We start from the raw sequence: 15,944 nt of genomic DNA, 5'->3' as shown, positions 1-15,944 counted from the left end.
AATTTATAACTTCCAGATCATGTAATAAAAAAAAATAACAAAGATGCACACTTTAGCCCTTTATCAAAAATATGTAAAACTCTAATTCTGAACATACATCCTCCTTAGATTCAATCGTTATAAACTTCATTTACTAAACAAGCATAGTAAACTCATAACTCACGGCCGATTGGATCGACCTGCTCTGATACCACTTAATGTAACACCCGATTTATATAATAATTATATATATATTTTTTATATAATATTTTTTTGCAATTATATCATTAACAATATTTTTTTTCTTTTTTGAAGGTAAAGATAAAGAAAAAGAATATTTTATGAATTTAATACATGACATATCGTTCTAAAATATTTACAATAACGTACTATTTTACACATTATTTCTTTCTTCCCCTTCTATTACAATATTTACACTGATAGTAGGAATAAATTTACAATAACAAATAAAATTATAATAGATTTATTAAATAGCCTCCACATTCCAATTCCTTCCAAAGAAGACAGCAGCAATAATCACTGCAAAATGATCTGGAATCCCAAGTAGATCCATCTATTTTATAATATATTTAATTTTAAAAACAAAGAAAAGAGAGGAGTGAGAACAATATTCAATAAATACAATAATTTAAAAGAATATACAGAATTATTTATAATCAATATTAAACATATATATATATATATATAAATATATATAAATCATATATTAGATTTTTATGATATAATAAAATTTGAATTATACTTGTAATGACTAGTCAGGATAAATGAGCATCATCATAACACCAACCAACAAAAGGATATTTCATCTTAACCAACAATAGGATATTTCACTTTCATTCCTTACTCATTTAAATTTCCAAGGTCAAACCTCCAGCTACAAATAATTCAAACTTTATCTTCTATGACCATTGAACAATATTTATCTTCATAAATACGTGAAGAAATAACAATAAGAGTCCAAGATATCACAACTATATCATAGTTGATTATAAATATATTTACAATAAATATATTTACGTAAAAAGAATATATTAAGAATACTAATGATATAAATAAATATGACAATTATTATAAAATAATTAAACAAGATAAAAGATGAACACCTTAATAATTATTATGGATAAAAATAATCATAGGTTAAGCAAATAAATGAGGTTAGGGACACCCCACTAAATAAATATACATAAAAAAATAACATAAATAAATATACATAATAATATATAAAATTTTAAAGAAATAAGGTTCTCCTCCCCCTTACCTTAAAACATCGGCTTATCCTCCTAAAACTTCAAGACCCTTTTTCCTACTTATTTTTTTTCCTCTCTTTCCCTCTTTCTTTCTCTTTCTTTTCTCTCTCTCTTTCTCTCTCTAGGTTTTCACCTCTCGATGTTATAAATTTTCACAGCCCAAGCCTCCTATTTATAGGCATCCTGCTGTACCCGGAACGACCCGTACAAATTTCGAAACGGGCCGTTCTGGAGCCTTCAAATATACGCAAAATTTTCAACTGGAACGACCCGTTCTTAACTTGGATTTTAGGCCATTTTGTTTATCTGGAATGGGCCGTTCCACTTTTTGGAACGCCCGTTCCGCTTTTAGGAACAAGCCGTTCCGCTTTTTGGAACGGCCCGTTCTGGGCCTGAAAAAAAATAGAATTTCATATTAAATAAAATAAAATTTTCATAAATATTTAAATTATTATTAAAAAATCTAAAATCTTCTAAAAATTTCCTTTAATTAATTAATAACTATATAAAAAAATAATTTTCATAAATATAAAATAATAATTAACTATTATATAAAATTTGGGATGTTACAAGTAGCCTATTCCATATCATATATATTAAAAATACTTATGCATATAATGCATGATACATAAGATTCAATGCAATATTATGTCATCACATTATCACAAGACCCAACATATACGCATTACTCATATCACTACTAGGACAACATGCCCAAGCTTTATCTCTGCTTAGACTTCACATTACATAATCATCACATGGTCCACATAGAAGCATGACACATTATGTTCCACAAGAGTCGTTTGTTCAGAATTCAAACACACAATGTCCATAATATCATTTGATAACACTCCAAGATGGAATCATTTTGAAATCATCTAATTATATGTAAATACCTCAACAACAATCGTTAAGAGGTTAACATAAAACTAAACATCTAAATTAATAAGTTAACTAGTCTTGCAATGTTATTGTTATCACACATTAATTCTTTAGGCATCGTTATCACTAAAACATCTCAAGTATGTTAATAATCAATTCACATAATCACTTATTCACAATTGTTCTCCTCCATAATTCATTTTTCCTAAACATTGATATATGTACCTCAACCCATTCATAAGATCATACATTTAAATGGTAAAGTCATTTACCATTACCACTAACAACTATATTTCCATAACTTTATTTTCCATGACCTCGTGTGATCCAAACACGATATCTACAACTATATATACATGCTATAAAGTTGGTCTTAATATTTTTAGAAAACTAAAACAATTATATATTATTTATATATATATGGACTTTAAGAGTTGATTTTTTATTTACTATTTTTAAAAATTACAAAGTTGCAACATTTCAATTTAAGTATGACAATTTGACCTCTATTCACTATTTTGATCATAACTTGAGTTCTAATCCTCCTTTTTGAGTGATTCCAATGACATTAAAAAGCTATCATATATTCAGGGATATAATTCATATGAATATCACAAAGCCCAATTTACATTATCACATTTGATGCAACATTTTTTGCACTTCGCATATATAGGATAAAACCCTTTTTGCAACAAGTGTTTGACGTGGTTAAGACCATGCTCGATGCAAAACTATGTAGGAACAACATCAAATGGCTTTCGACGAGATCCATTTAATGTCCAACATAATACCAATTTGTGAGAAACTTACAAAATGTGCAAAAATCACGCATTACGAAACCAAAATCCAAAAACTCAAAATCAATCGATAAAAATCATGACTAAAATTTAATATTACTCTATTATACTATCAATTGATGAAATTGAACATCAATTTTACATATTCATTCAATTAACATCAATTTTTACATAAATTAAGGATTTCCTACAAGAACTATGGACAGTCACAAATTCACAAGATTCAACTGATCATGTACGATTAAACATATTTACTCATCACTTTCATCAATTAGAATACCATAGAATCACATAAAATACATAAATACAGGTCATTATCAAAAATTGGTATTGCTCCCTCATACAATATACACAATAAAAAAATTAATGATCAATTTTATTATTCAACATACATTCCACGTTAAAATCAATATTATTCACTCTCCTTTACCTTAATAAATACTCACAGACGAATGCAAATCCATGGTATACTTGTCTTTTTATCTTCAAACAGTTATTCAATTGTTTCAAAGCACATAAAAGAAAAGCTTAAGGCAAACAACTTTTACGATCTCGGTTTGAGATGTTAAAATCCGTCACATAATCTCTGTTATCATTCCATCTATTATTTTTATTTAATGTCAATTTGATTTTTTTTTTATTTGAAGATGGAATTTTTATGTTGGTCATTTTGGAAATACATTAAATATTATGAAATTGATATTATTTGACAAATTTGGTTGATATTTTGTAAGAATGATTTTTTTTTTCTTGTTAACAAAGTCCACCGGAATTGATCCATCAGATATGTTTAGTCCCAAATGAACAATTATTAATCACAACTTACTTAATTTTATTTTATGTTTTTTAATCACATTGTTACAAAATATTTAATACAAAAAACAGTGATAATCTTTATTAAAAATTATAAACTTACAAAAGTGAATATTTTTCTTTGAATATAGTCTATATATTCCATACAACTCACTTAGTCTATAAACTTGAAATTAATACTATTTTTATGGTTAAAATGTATTTATTTAAAGCTAATTCAACAAATTTTTAAACAATAAATAAATAATTTATTTATTTTTCATTTTATTTTATCATAATTTGAAGAAGAAAAAATATCACAAGATTGATATAAATTTTTTGTTTTAATCGTGCCAAATCAACTATATGATATGATTCATAATTTCAAAACTAATTAGTTTATCTTAATTTTAACTTAATTAAAAAGTGAAAAGTCTAAAATAAAAAATTATGTCGTTCTCCTTTTCATAAATTTTTAAATTATAAATAATGCTTTTCGTTAATTAGTTCAAATTTGTGTTTTTTAAGATTAAGAAAGATATGTAAAATAAAAATATCTATCTTGATATTAAATGCGAATCTTTATTTTATATTATTGTTTTTATAATTTTTTTTAATAAAAGGGTTTTAAGATTTTTTTTAAAATTTTTATTTAATTTATATTTTATAATAGTTATTTATAAATTAAATTTTAATATTTTTAAAATAAATTTTCCATAGTAAAAATAATATTATATTATAATATAAATTATTTATCATAAATCTAAAATATAATTTATATGTTTAAAGGTTTTTATTTATAAATATACCAAAAAAATATCTAGTTATACAATTTTAAATATAATTTATATATTTAAATATAATTATATATATATATATATGATTTATTATAAATTGTAATTACATATACTAAATATTTAACTCATGATAAAATAATAATTCATATATTTTTAAGAAAAGCTCTCTCATATATATAGTTAATTATGTATACCTGCCTAATATGCGTCGGACACATCTAATATCGATGTTACTATAAAAACAAACTGTAATAGAATGTCATAACGAACGATCTCTTCGAATATATATTTTATCTCCAAGCTTCAAATATTATATATTCTCTTCAACTCTCCTAAGAATTGACTATTTATCTCTAAACTGCACATATTATCTTAGATCACTACCCCCATTCAACATGCATGGATTTCAAGATTTCACCACCGTATGGATTTATTTCTAAACTCCAAAATCTACCTTCTCCAATGATTTCACTACCCGTTGAAAATGGATCTCCCATTGCTTATTCGTATTTTTAGATCGCATAATTTTACTAATAATATAACTATATATAGAGAGGAAATTCTCTTTAATGAAAGAATTTTAGAATATATTTTATAACAGCATTTTTAAGCTTTTTTTTTTCAATGATGAGATTTTTAAGAGTTCTTTTAACTTTTCATCTAATTTAATTTTTTTTATCATATTTAAATTTTAATATTTTTAAAAATATATTATTAATAATTAAAAATAATGTCATGTAACAATATAAAAATATTTATCATAAATCTATAAAATAATAATATATTTTTAAAAATATCTATTTAAATAAATTGTAAATATAATTTATATATTTAAATATAGTATTTATTTATATATTTATTATAAATTTACGTTATATAATATTTAACATATGTATTACACATATTAAAATATCAAATTAATCTTTAAAATATAAAAATTAATAATTGACTAAAGGACGATGGGTTGACATAGTTGCCTCATAGTTTTTAGTAGCTTGGAGTTACGCACCAATAGAACAAAATCCCCAGCAACAGTGACCCGAAGAAAAATCCGAGGCCTATTAGTGGCAATGTAAAAGCTTGACTATGAATAAAACTACTGTGATCTTCGTCTAACTCTGCATTGGAAACCTGAAAAAGTTGGCGAGAATGGTGCAAAAACAGTTGATGATGCTGGCCATCAACAATACTATGTCTATGAATTGAAGGGTTGCGGTTGGTCGCGACCAGTGCTGCTGTTGAGAACAAAATCAGAATGCACAGGATTATGGACATCAAGAGTGGCTTTGTCGACATTGTGTTAATTGGTGGAGAACAATTATTAATTAGATAGTTCAAAGTTCTTAATTTATGTATTTTTATCGCTTGTGAGAGAGAAGGAACAACGCATGTCAGTCATTGCATGCATGATCATTGTAAATGAAGCAATTGCATGCATTATAGAAAATTATAAATGAACATTATTGTATGCATGATAAATATTAATTAGGATAAAATATGCTTACTCTATTGTAATATTAAATCTACAATTTTCATCGCTCTATTTTTAATTCTATAATTTTAATCTCTTAATTTTATAAAAATCTATAATTTTAATTTTTTTATTAAATAATTATCCATTGCTTATTAAAAATATAATATTAATTATGATTTAATATTAAATAGATAACATGATAATTAATATTTAAATTAATTTATATTTTTATTATTCATTTTTATTATATTTTACTACTTTTATAAGATAAAATTAATAATTAATAATGATATTTAATTTAAATATTAATTGTGATGTCATATAGTGAATGTCAAATCGTATATAAGAATATGATTTTAATGATGAATGAATAAATATTTAATAAAAAAAACTTAAATTATGAACTAAAATTTATTGATGAGTGCCAAACAGGCGTTTCTTCTAAAACGGCCTTCACTGCACTAAGGCAGTCCTGTATCATATTTTAATATACCCACGTTCCCAGCAAAGCATCAATCCCATATTTTTTATACCAAACCAGTCTTCATACCAGAATGACGACTTTCTAGGGCCCAACCTTGGTTCAAACCCCTCGTGTAATGCTTTAAAGCCAAGAAAAAATATGTATAGGATGCTTTATATATACGAGTAATATAATTATAAAAAGCTATTGAACAATCTATAACAATATTGATATATATATATATATATATATATATATATATATATATATATTTTTAAAATTACATGATTTTACAAACAACCTTACAATCAACATATAAAATATAATAAAATTAATCATCTAATAAAATGAATAAAAATCAATGGTTTAAAATTTAATCTTCTAGAGGGGGAGAGTGACAAATAGAATGGCACCACAAAACTAACAAAGCCCCCACTAACAGAGGCCCCAAGCTAGCTATGGCACAGACTATTATTAAATTAAGGCCATGAACATCATCATCATCTACCTTTAACGCTGCATTTGAAGCCTGAAGAAGTTGCCGGTTGATCGCTGCCACCGCTGTTGTTCGGAACAAAATCGTAATGTAGAGGATGATGGACGTGGAGATTGGTTTTGCCAACATTGTGTTGAATGGTGGAGGAGAAATTGTTAGATATTTTATTTTATTACTTGTTTGAAAGTTAGGGTTGCTAGGAGGAAAGAACTACGCGTGTAATTGCGTCCATGATCATTGTAAATGAAGAATTCAGATTTTACCTGGAATTGCATGCATGATGAACATTGAATGTTATTGTATATTTGTATGCATGATGAACATTATAAATGACGGGAAATTTAATAGTGGGTATGTAATCTGCTAATTCTTGCCCACCTATTTTTTATTTTTTTTTAATGAAAGAGAGAACATGAGGTAATTCATAAAATAATTTCCAATTGAGATACAATAGTTCATGTTTTTAACTTTTTTCTTTAAGTTGAGATAAAAATATATTAGAATTATTATGGTTAGAGTATATTAATAATGTTACATTTTTTATAAATATCATTTTTAATTCTTAATTAATCAATTATTCCGTTTCTTATTATAAAATATTTTTAATCAAATCACACAAACTAATATAGATAATTATATTAATTAATTTTATTGAATTTATAAAAAAATTATAATGTACAAATTGTATCCTTCTTATTTATCATTAAATTTTTACAAAATAAAAATATTACTTCATATCAAAATATATGCGTCAATATCAATAAAATTAGTAAATGACAATTGAAAAATTTTAAAAAATGAGAAAAATATATTTATTTATCAAATTTTATTCTCATTATACAATAATAAGAATCACATATATATCTTCAAAATCTTTAGAACAAAGGAAGAAAAATAAAATTAATATTATATAAAAATTATAAACAAGTTAGTAAAAAAGGACTACAATTTTCTTTTCAATTATGTTTTATAATATATGAAAACATGATAAAGTATTAATTATATCAATTATCATTTATACCAACAAGTTATTATTGGTCTAAGTTGAGTTGGGATACCTAGATCTTTTTGTTTGAATTCAAGTGTGAATTAAACTTTCATATTAATTAGAATTGGACATGTTAAGTAATATATAAGTGAGAAAGACTCACCTACTTAATGCCTTAAGGTTTTAGGTTAAGTTGTGGTGTTAAACTCCCTTATGTAACTTACTCATTATATAACTTACTCACTATCTATTGTGTAAAGTGCTTCTTGGTGTAAAAACTCTCCAAAAGTGATATTAGATAGAGTTAATGGTTCGACTGACTTAGACGAGTATTAACCAATATAATTGCTAGTAGATAGACCTAGGTGTAAAGTGAAGTCTCACATTAATCAGAGTTGAACATGTTAAATAATATATAAGTAAAAAAAAATTATCTACCTAATGTCTTAAAGTTTTATGTTATGTTATGATGTCAAACTTACTTATATGATTTACTTATTATCTATTGTACAAAGTACTTTTTGATGTAAAAACTCTTGAAAACCTTTAAACAATGTCTCAATCGGACATTATGGAAAAAAAAACCTGATTAAGGAAGATACCACCAAAGGTTATCAAATAATCTTATTTGTGTTGTAATTCGTCATATAATCCATAATGTTTCCATTTAATGTCTACTTGAATTTTAACATTTATTCATTACTTCACTTAAGAATTTAATTTTTATAAAGGTAATTAACTATAACTAATAGAATAACAAAAAATTTAATGGGTTGGCATAATAGATAAATACTTTACCCTTATACATTGAAGGGACGATTATTTAGCAACAAATTTTATATAAGATTAATTATTTTCGTATGCAAAAGCTTTTCAGATCAGTGACAGTCACATGCAATATACCACCAAAAAGAAATTATAGTTTATGATCTAATGGGTTTGGATTGCGTGGTTTATTTTATTGCTGTAAGAATATATTGTTAAAAGAGTTTTGATCTATACTTTATGAAATCTAAAATAATTTCTTATTTTTTGTTGTTATATTTGTTTCAGTTAAGCCATATAATTAATCAAAGAGAACAGATTTCAGTTGAATATATTATAATATTACATATCAAGTTCACAGCATTTCAAACCACATTCTTTAAATATGTGAAAGAAATTAAAGTTAAGTTGGAAGATTTGGTAATATTAAGATCCATTTGAGTTTCACCGTTACTAAAGTATCTACTATATCTTTTCTTTTTTATTATCTCGTGGTTTTAGTTAATTTCATTTTTTTAATTAGTATATGATTTATGTTAATGTCATTTAAACCATCTTAGAGGATTTGTCCACGACATGACAATATTGCAAATTCCTTCTCTTTCATAGTAAAGCCAACGACGTGTCAACTGTAGTCTACCAAACACCTACATAGAAAAAAGAAATCTTTTATTGTATTATGTGTCATTTGTATTTGCAAAGAGAAATGAAAAACTGATGATTGATATTTCAGAATAATAATAATTTGAACTTACTTTTTATACTATCCTAATTTCTTATCATTAAGTCAATTTTAATATTTTTATCTTTATTTTTAATTAGATATTAATGAATATTATTTATTTATTAAATAATTTAAGTAATAAGTATTAATGATTTTAAAAATTACTATTTTTATTTATATTTGGTATTAATTTAAATTTGATTTTTAAATTCAAATATAAATATGTATGTATGTGCACATGTGCTTTTAAATATGTTAAATAAAATGTATTAACGAGTTTTTAATACATTTTATTGTATATTTGGTACTAATTTTAATTTAATTTTTAAATTTAAATAATTTATTTTTACATATATTAAAAAAAATGTTTCATTCTTATTTTTTGTTTTCATTCCATTCTTTATAACATTTCAAACACGAGAGGGATAAAGTGGATCACGACTTGTTAACTTGTTAAAAATTGGTGGTTAGATTAAACATTTTAGTTAATTAGACCGTCTCATCAACCCATCTATTTGTTTAATTAAATATTATTTTTATTTATTTTTTAATTTATAATATGTCACTTTGTATTGTGATATAGTCTAATTATTGAAAAATTATTAATACTTGTATAGTAATTATCAAGGACTGTTATAATTTTTTGTTGTTAAAACATTATTAGTAGTAATCTTGATATATATAAAAAAACAAGACTTTTAGTAATTTTTCATTTATAATTTTGTAGTTGAAAGACAAATTAATATCATGATTTATTTGATTAAATTTGTCAATTATTATAAAAAAAATAAAATAAAATTTGAGTTAATGATAAAAATAAATAAAAAAATATTTTTTATTTAATAGGCTAGCTGCTTCTAAGTGGGACGGACCAAGATTTCTAGTATGCTTTCATCATATAGGTCTGTCACCCTACCTTGTTTTTGGAGAGTGGATGTAGGGATAAGTCAAAACAGGTAAAGTTGGTCCATTTTGTCATTCTTACCAAACACATCAAAATAAAAAAGGCACAAAAAAAATATACAAATATAGATTGTATAGTTAGAGATAGATTAAAAAAGTTAATTAATACTATTTATATTAACAAGTTATATCTACCTTTTAATAATTCTTTATTTAAAAATTTTAAAGTTAAATGTATTTTACTTGAAGCAATTTAGTTTTATGAATGAATAACTTTCAAAAAAAAAATTCTAAAATATATGCGAATGAGGAAAAAAAAAACTGAAATCAAATATGATTTTTTTTCTTCTTAATTTTATTGCTATTCATGTCAAAATAAATTTCTCCCTTCCTGAAAGCATGTATTTTAACATTTTTAAGCTTCATTTTGTTTTAATAAGTTCAAAACAATTAAGTTGTGTGGTCCGACATGCTTGCAAATAAAATGTTCAATTCTCATTCAAAATGAGTCAAAGTCCGTCAAGATTGAGGGGATGTGAAAAAAATTTATGTGATGAGCATGCCTTAAAAGAAGTGGTGATTTTTTCTCTTAATTAATTTGGCAATGATAAAATTAATTTATTTGAAGGTTTTAAAACATACATGTTTCCCCCTTAAAAGAAAATACATGTTTCCTCAATCATAAAATGAAGCACTTTTTCTATTACTTGATTTTTATTACGTTATTTTTCGGATATATGTTGCATGGTAATCAATTGTAAGGATTTTTTTTGGTACCAATTATTTTTATTTATTTATAATGTAAACATATAAAATAAAGCACTTATTATCAATATTTTATTTATTTATATAGGTTTTTTAAGTATTTATTTTGGTATCTTTAATTTAGGGAAAATTATAGGTCAAAACTACTGATATCAAATTAAAACTTAAATATTTTATGAGTAATATACTCTCTCTTTTTTTCTTTTTTTTTTTCGTTCAAGCACTTTTAAAATTTTCGACAACTGATTTTAAAATAGAAATTGATTTCATATTTTAATTTTTCTCTAATAAGTTATGAAGAAAAGAAATAATTAATTATTTCTATTTTAAGGATAAAATGATACTTTTAAATGTGCTTTTATACTTAAAAGAGAAATTGTTCTAAACTTCTGATATGCGTATACACAATATTCAAAGCAACGAAACATATTTGTTCTTTTTTTTTATTTTTTATTTTTACAAAAAGTCAAGAGAATTAATATTAATTCAATTGAATATGCGTTCTCATCATTAGTATATATTCTCATCAAAGTAATTTTTCTGAAAAATATTATTTTGATAAATAATCTATAAAAAATTCTAATGTAATTTCTTTCATTTGAGTTCATAGCAGATGTAACATCATTTTGCTCATAATAACTTTTCAAATGAGTAATAAAACTCTTATTGAATAATTTATGACAATATTTACTAATACATATTTCTAAATTACTAATAATCTAATCTAACTCTATGAATTTATTGAATTGGTACATAGAAAGGTATATTGAGAAGATACTCTCAATACTATACTAATAAAATAAAAGAATCTCTTTGAAGAGAGTGGCAGAAAAAATGATGTCAAAGGCATTTGAACTCACAAACAGAAAAGTGAAAGTTGTATCAGATTGGAACTCCCAATAATCTAATCTAACTCTACGTATATGATCTAATAAAATTTATTATCATCTAATAATTTGAATTAAAATTAATTTTTTAAAACTTATGGGGGAGAGCGTTGACAGTCCTCACAATAATCAGGATTCGGATGGGCTTCTGAACGATCACGGAAGCACCAAACGATGAGAGACACCACAAACATAACCCCAATGAAACCTGCGACTGCTATTAGTATCAATGAAAACAAATGATTTTGAGTATCAAAAAACCAATCCTGATTTCCTGGTGCCTCTGCATTGGAAACTTGAAGAAGTCTGCGAGGGTTGTGGTTGCTCCCTGCCAACGCTGTTGTTGAGAACACAATCATAATGTAGAAAATGATGATGGACATGGAGAGTGACTTCTTTGTCCACATTGCTTTGAATACTATGCGAGTGATGAGTGCTAGATAATGCAAATTATTTATACATTTTCAACGACGAAGAAAGATAGGAGCGTGGAATGGCATGATTATCATTGTAAATGACCAAAGGTTCTGCATGCCCACAATTCCATGCATGATCAACATTATAAATGAACATTATTGTATTATTATATGCATGATGAATATTATAAATGTGGAAAGATCTCACGAGTGTGTGGGTTTTTACTGATGACAAACCTTTCCACTGTGAGGAAAATAAACATCTAGATTTTAATGAAGAGAGAACAAAAAGGATATGATTATTTTTCTGTCCAAAAAATGTCGTTGAATTTTGTACTTAAATTTTTAATTCATAAAATAATTAATGATAATACTACAATTATATTTTGATTAAATCAACCCTTAATATGATAATCAATTTATTAAATTTTATAAAATATTTTTCATATTTACATGAGTCAAGATTTATTGATATTAAATGTAAGTCTAAAACTTACATTAAATTTTATATTCAATAATTTTTTTTATATAATGTAAATTTAATTGATCTAACCATTGAATTATATGATATTATACTTAAGATCATGTATATCGAATTTCACATGGTTCTAAAATTATTTATAGTATTTTATCATATTATTTTATTTTAACGTATAATAAGATATTTTAAATATGTGTAAATATCCATTTTAAAAAATATACCCAAAATAGTTTAAATTATGTGATCATTTAAATTTGCATCATACAAAAATTTATCAAAAGTATAAGATTTGATATAAGTTTTAAGACTTATACTATTAGTGTCAAATTATTGAAATAACACATTCAATATAAAATCTAAATTCAATTGATTCAACCAAATCCAAATTCAATTTATTCAATTGTTACATTTGACGATATTATACCCTTGATTATCCATATCAATTTTAAAAGTTTTTGGACTCTTCTTCACATATTATCTAACAATTGATATTTATGTGTATTTTAAATATCTTTTTATAAGTTAAAATTAAGTCAAATATAATGAAATATCAAATAATTTTAAAATTATATGTAATATTTGATCTAATTAATAGTATAATCAAATACAATGATTAGATCAATTATTGAATGTATCATTTTATTAATTTGATACCATGGTATCAACGGATCATAACTCTCACCCCTACCCACCCACACACACGTACACATGCATGTGTGCACAAAACAATACACACTACGAGAAATGTTACATATAGTGACATACAAAAAGCATCACTATAAGTACATTATATGTAGGTATATGTGTATTTGACATATAGTTACACATAATTTTAGTGTTAATTTTGAATGAAATTTAACATATTTTGTGTGTCACTATAGCCTATGCCCACACTTTTTAATAATATATCAACATATATTGTAGTTAATTGTGTGGGTAAAAGTAATTTTTAGTAACATGTATAATGTCACTATAGGGTGTGTGTTACTATATGATAATTTTCTTGTAATGACAAAGAGAGAGAAAAGATTTACTTTCTCCAAGAGTAGGTTTTGGTAAACTTATTTCATTCAATAACTTATGTTATATATCAAATTTTAACGATCCAACTATTAAATTAAAAGTTGTTATGTATAGATCAACTTTACAAATTTTTTAAAAAATTAAAATTATATGATTTTTTATTATATAGATTTAAATAATGTATAAAATATTTTTATGACCATTTATTCAGTTGAATTAATGAAACAAAATATTAAATATTTTTAAATTTTTGTATATATATTAATAATTTTTAATTTAACGGTTAAATTATTAAAAGTTAATATAGAATATACATTATAGAATGTAGTAAGTGTATTAAAATTTACTTTTGGAGTAAGTGAATTGTTATTTTTTTTTCATTTTACTTGCTTCATATTTTTATTTTATATATATATATATATATATATATATATATATATATAAAAGGACAACATGCGTGAGAAAAAATATCATTTAAGATAAAATTCATGAGATTGGATAACTTTTGAAAAAAATACAAATAAGCTAAAATAAATGAATCCAATCTCGTGAATTTTATCTTAAATGATATTTTTTCTCATGCATTTTGTCCTTTTATATATATATATATATATATATTTATTTATTGCAATTTTTTCTTCTATTAGATGAACATTTAATTCATTAATTAGTTGATATAAGATAAGATGTGTAATGACCCACAAAGGTTATTACACTCATGAATCATCTATTACTAATAGCGGAAAGATAACTAACCACTTAGGATTATAAACAAAAATATAATGAGATATTACACTATAACATGTAAACACATAAATACAACTAAAATAATTATGCAAGTATACATACAATAATTCTACAAGGATCGAATATAAAATTTGAAGTTGTCGATTAAGTAACGTCTATATAAACCAATAAAAGTAATCAAAGACTATGCAACATATAAATATATATATATATATATATATATATATATATATATATATATATATATATATATATATATATATATGGCCTAGTAGTACTTCTAAAGCCCACTCCAGCTAACCTTACTCTATTCTCATGAAAATTTATGATCATCACAGTTTAAACCATAAGAAAAACATATAAGAGTAAGTTAGATTTTAAAAGAATATAAGTATATGAAAAAAACATTTATACTACTTACCAACATACAAATCAGGCAATCAACGACTCATGATTTACATCATATGACAATCAACAAAACATCAACATGTTTGAAAGCTAAACACCCAAACGATTCCAACATTCATCATAATCATACCATACAATAAGGTATTCATCTAGGACATATGAGTAATAATCAACTCATACTACATCATATGCACACATCACAACTAATGCGTCATCACTCATTCGTCTACAAATATCTTCTAACACATTTGAGTAAATTAAGTGACTTAATCTTATCAAATGATTCTAATCATTTTTTTCTTTTAATTTATCATTTTTTAGGAACCGAATTGTAACTCCCCACATTTTCGAAGATCAATTTATTAGGATTTAACCTTTAACATAATTATCCTGACGGTGAACTCTTGTAGTCTTGTTAGGCTGTTTAAATAAAATAAAGTACCACGCGGTTTGAAATTAGCATAGTATTTGATATATATATATATATATATATATATATATATATATATATATATATTTATATTCTTTTTTAATTTTTAGGAAGGTTGGGAAATAAAAGGAAGCAAAACTTCTCTATCTAATTATAACTCTTTTCTGATATCAGGGAATTTAGAAAAATTAAGAGAAATTTTAAAATATTTTTAATTCAATGTTCAAAATATTTTTATTTATGTTTTTTAAATTTAAAGTTACAAGACACATTAATAAATTGATTTTTAATTTTTTTTATTTCTCTTATGAATTAAATAAGAAAAGATTTATTTCTATTCTTCTCTTAATCAAACAAAATTTTTAACTATTTTTTACTACTTTCTTGAATCAAACAAATCTTAAAACAAATAAATACATATGATATACAATATGTATTTTAAATATATTTTTAGACTTT

This window comes from Cajanus cajan, chromosome 9 (genome assembly GCF_000230855.2).
Source record: "Cajanus cajan strain Asha chromosome 9, NIPB_CcT2T_4, whole genome shotgun sequence".
Taxonomy (NCBI): Eukaryota; Viridiplantae; Streptophyta; class Magnoliopsida; order Fabales; family Fabaceae; genus Cajanus; species Cajanus cajan.
This window is presented reverse-complemented; position numbering follows the sequence as displayed.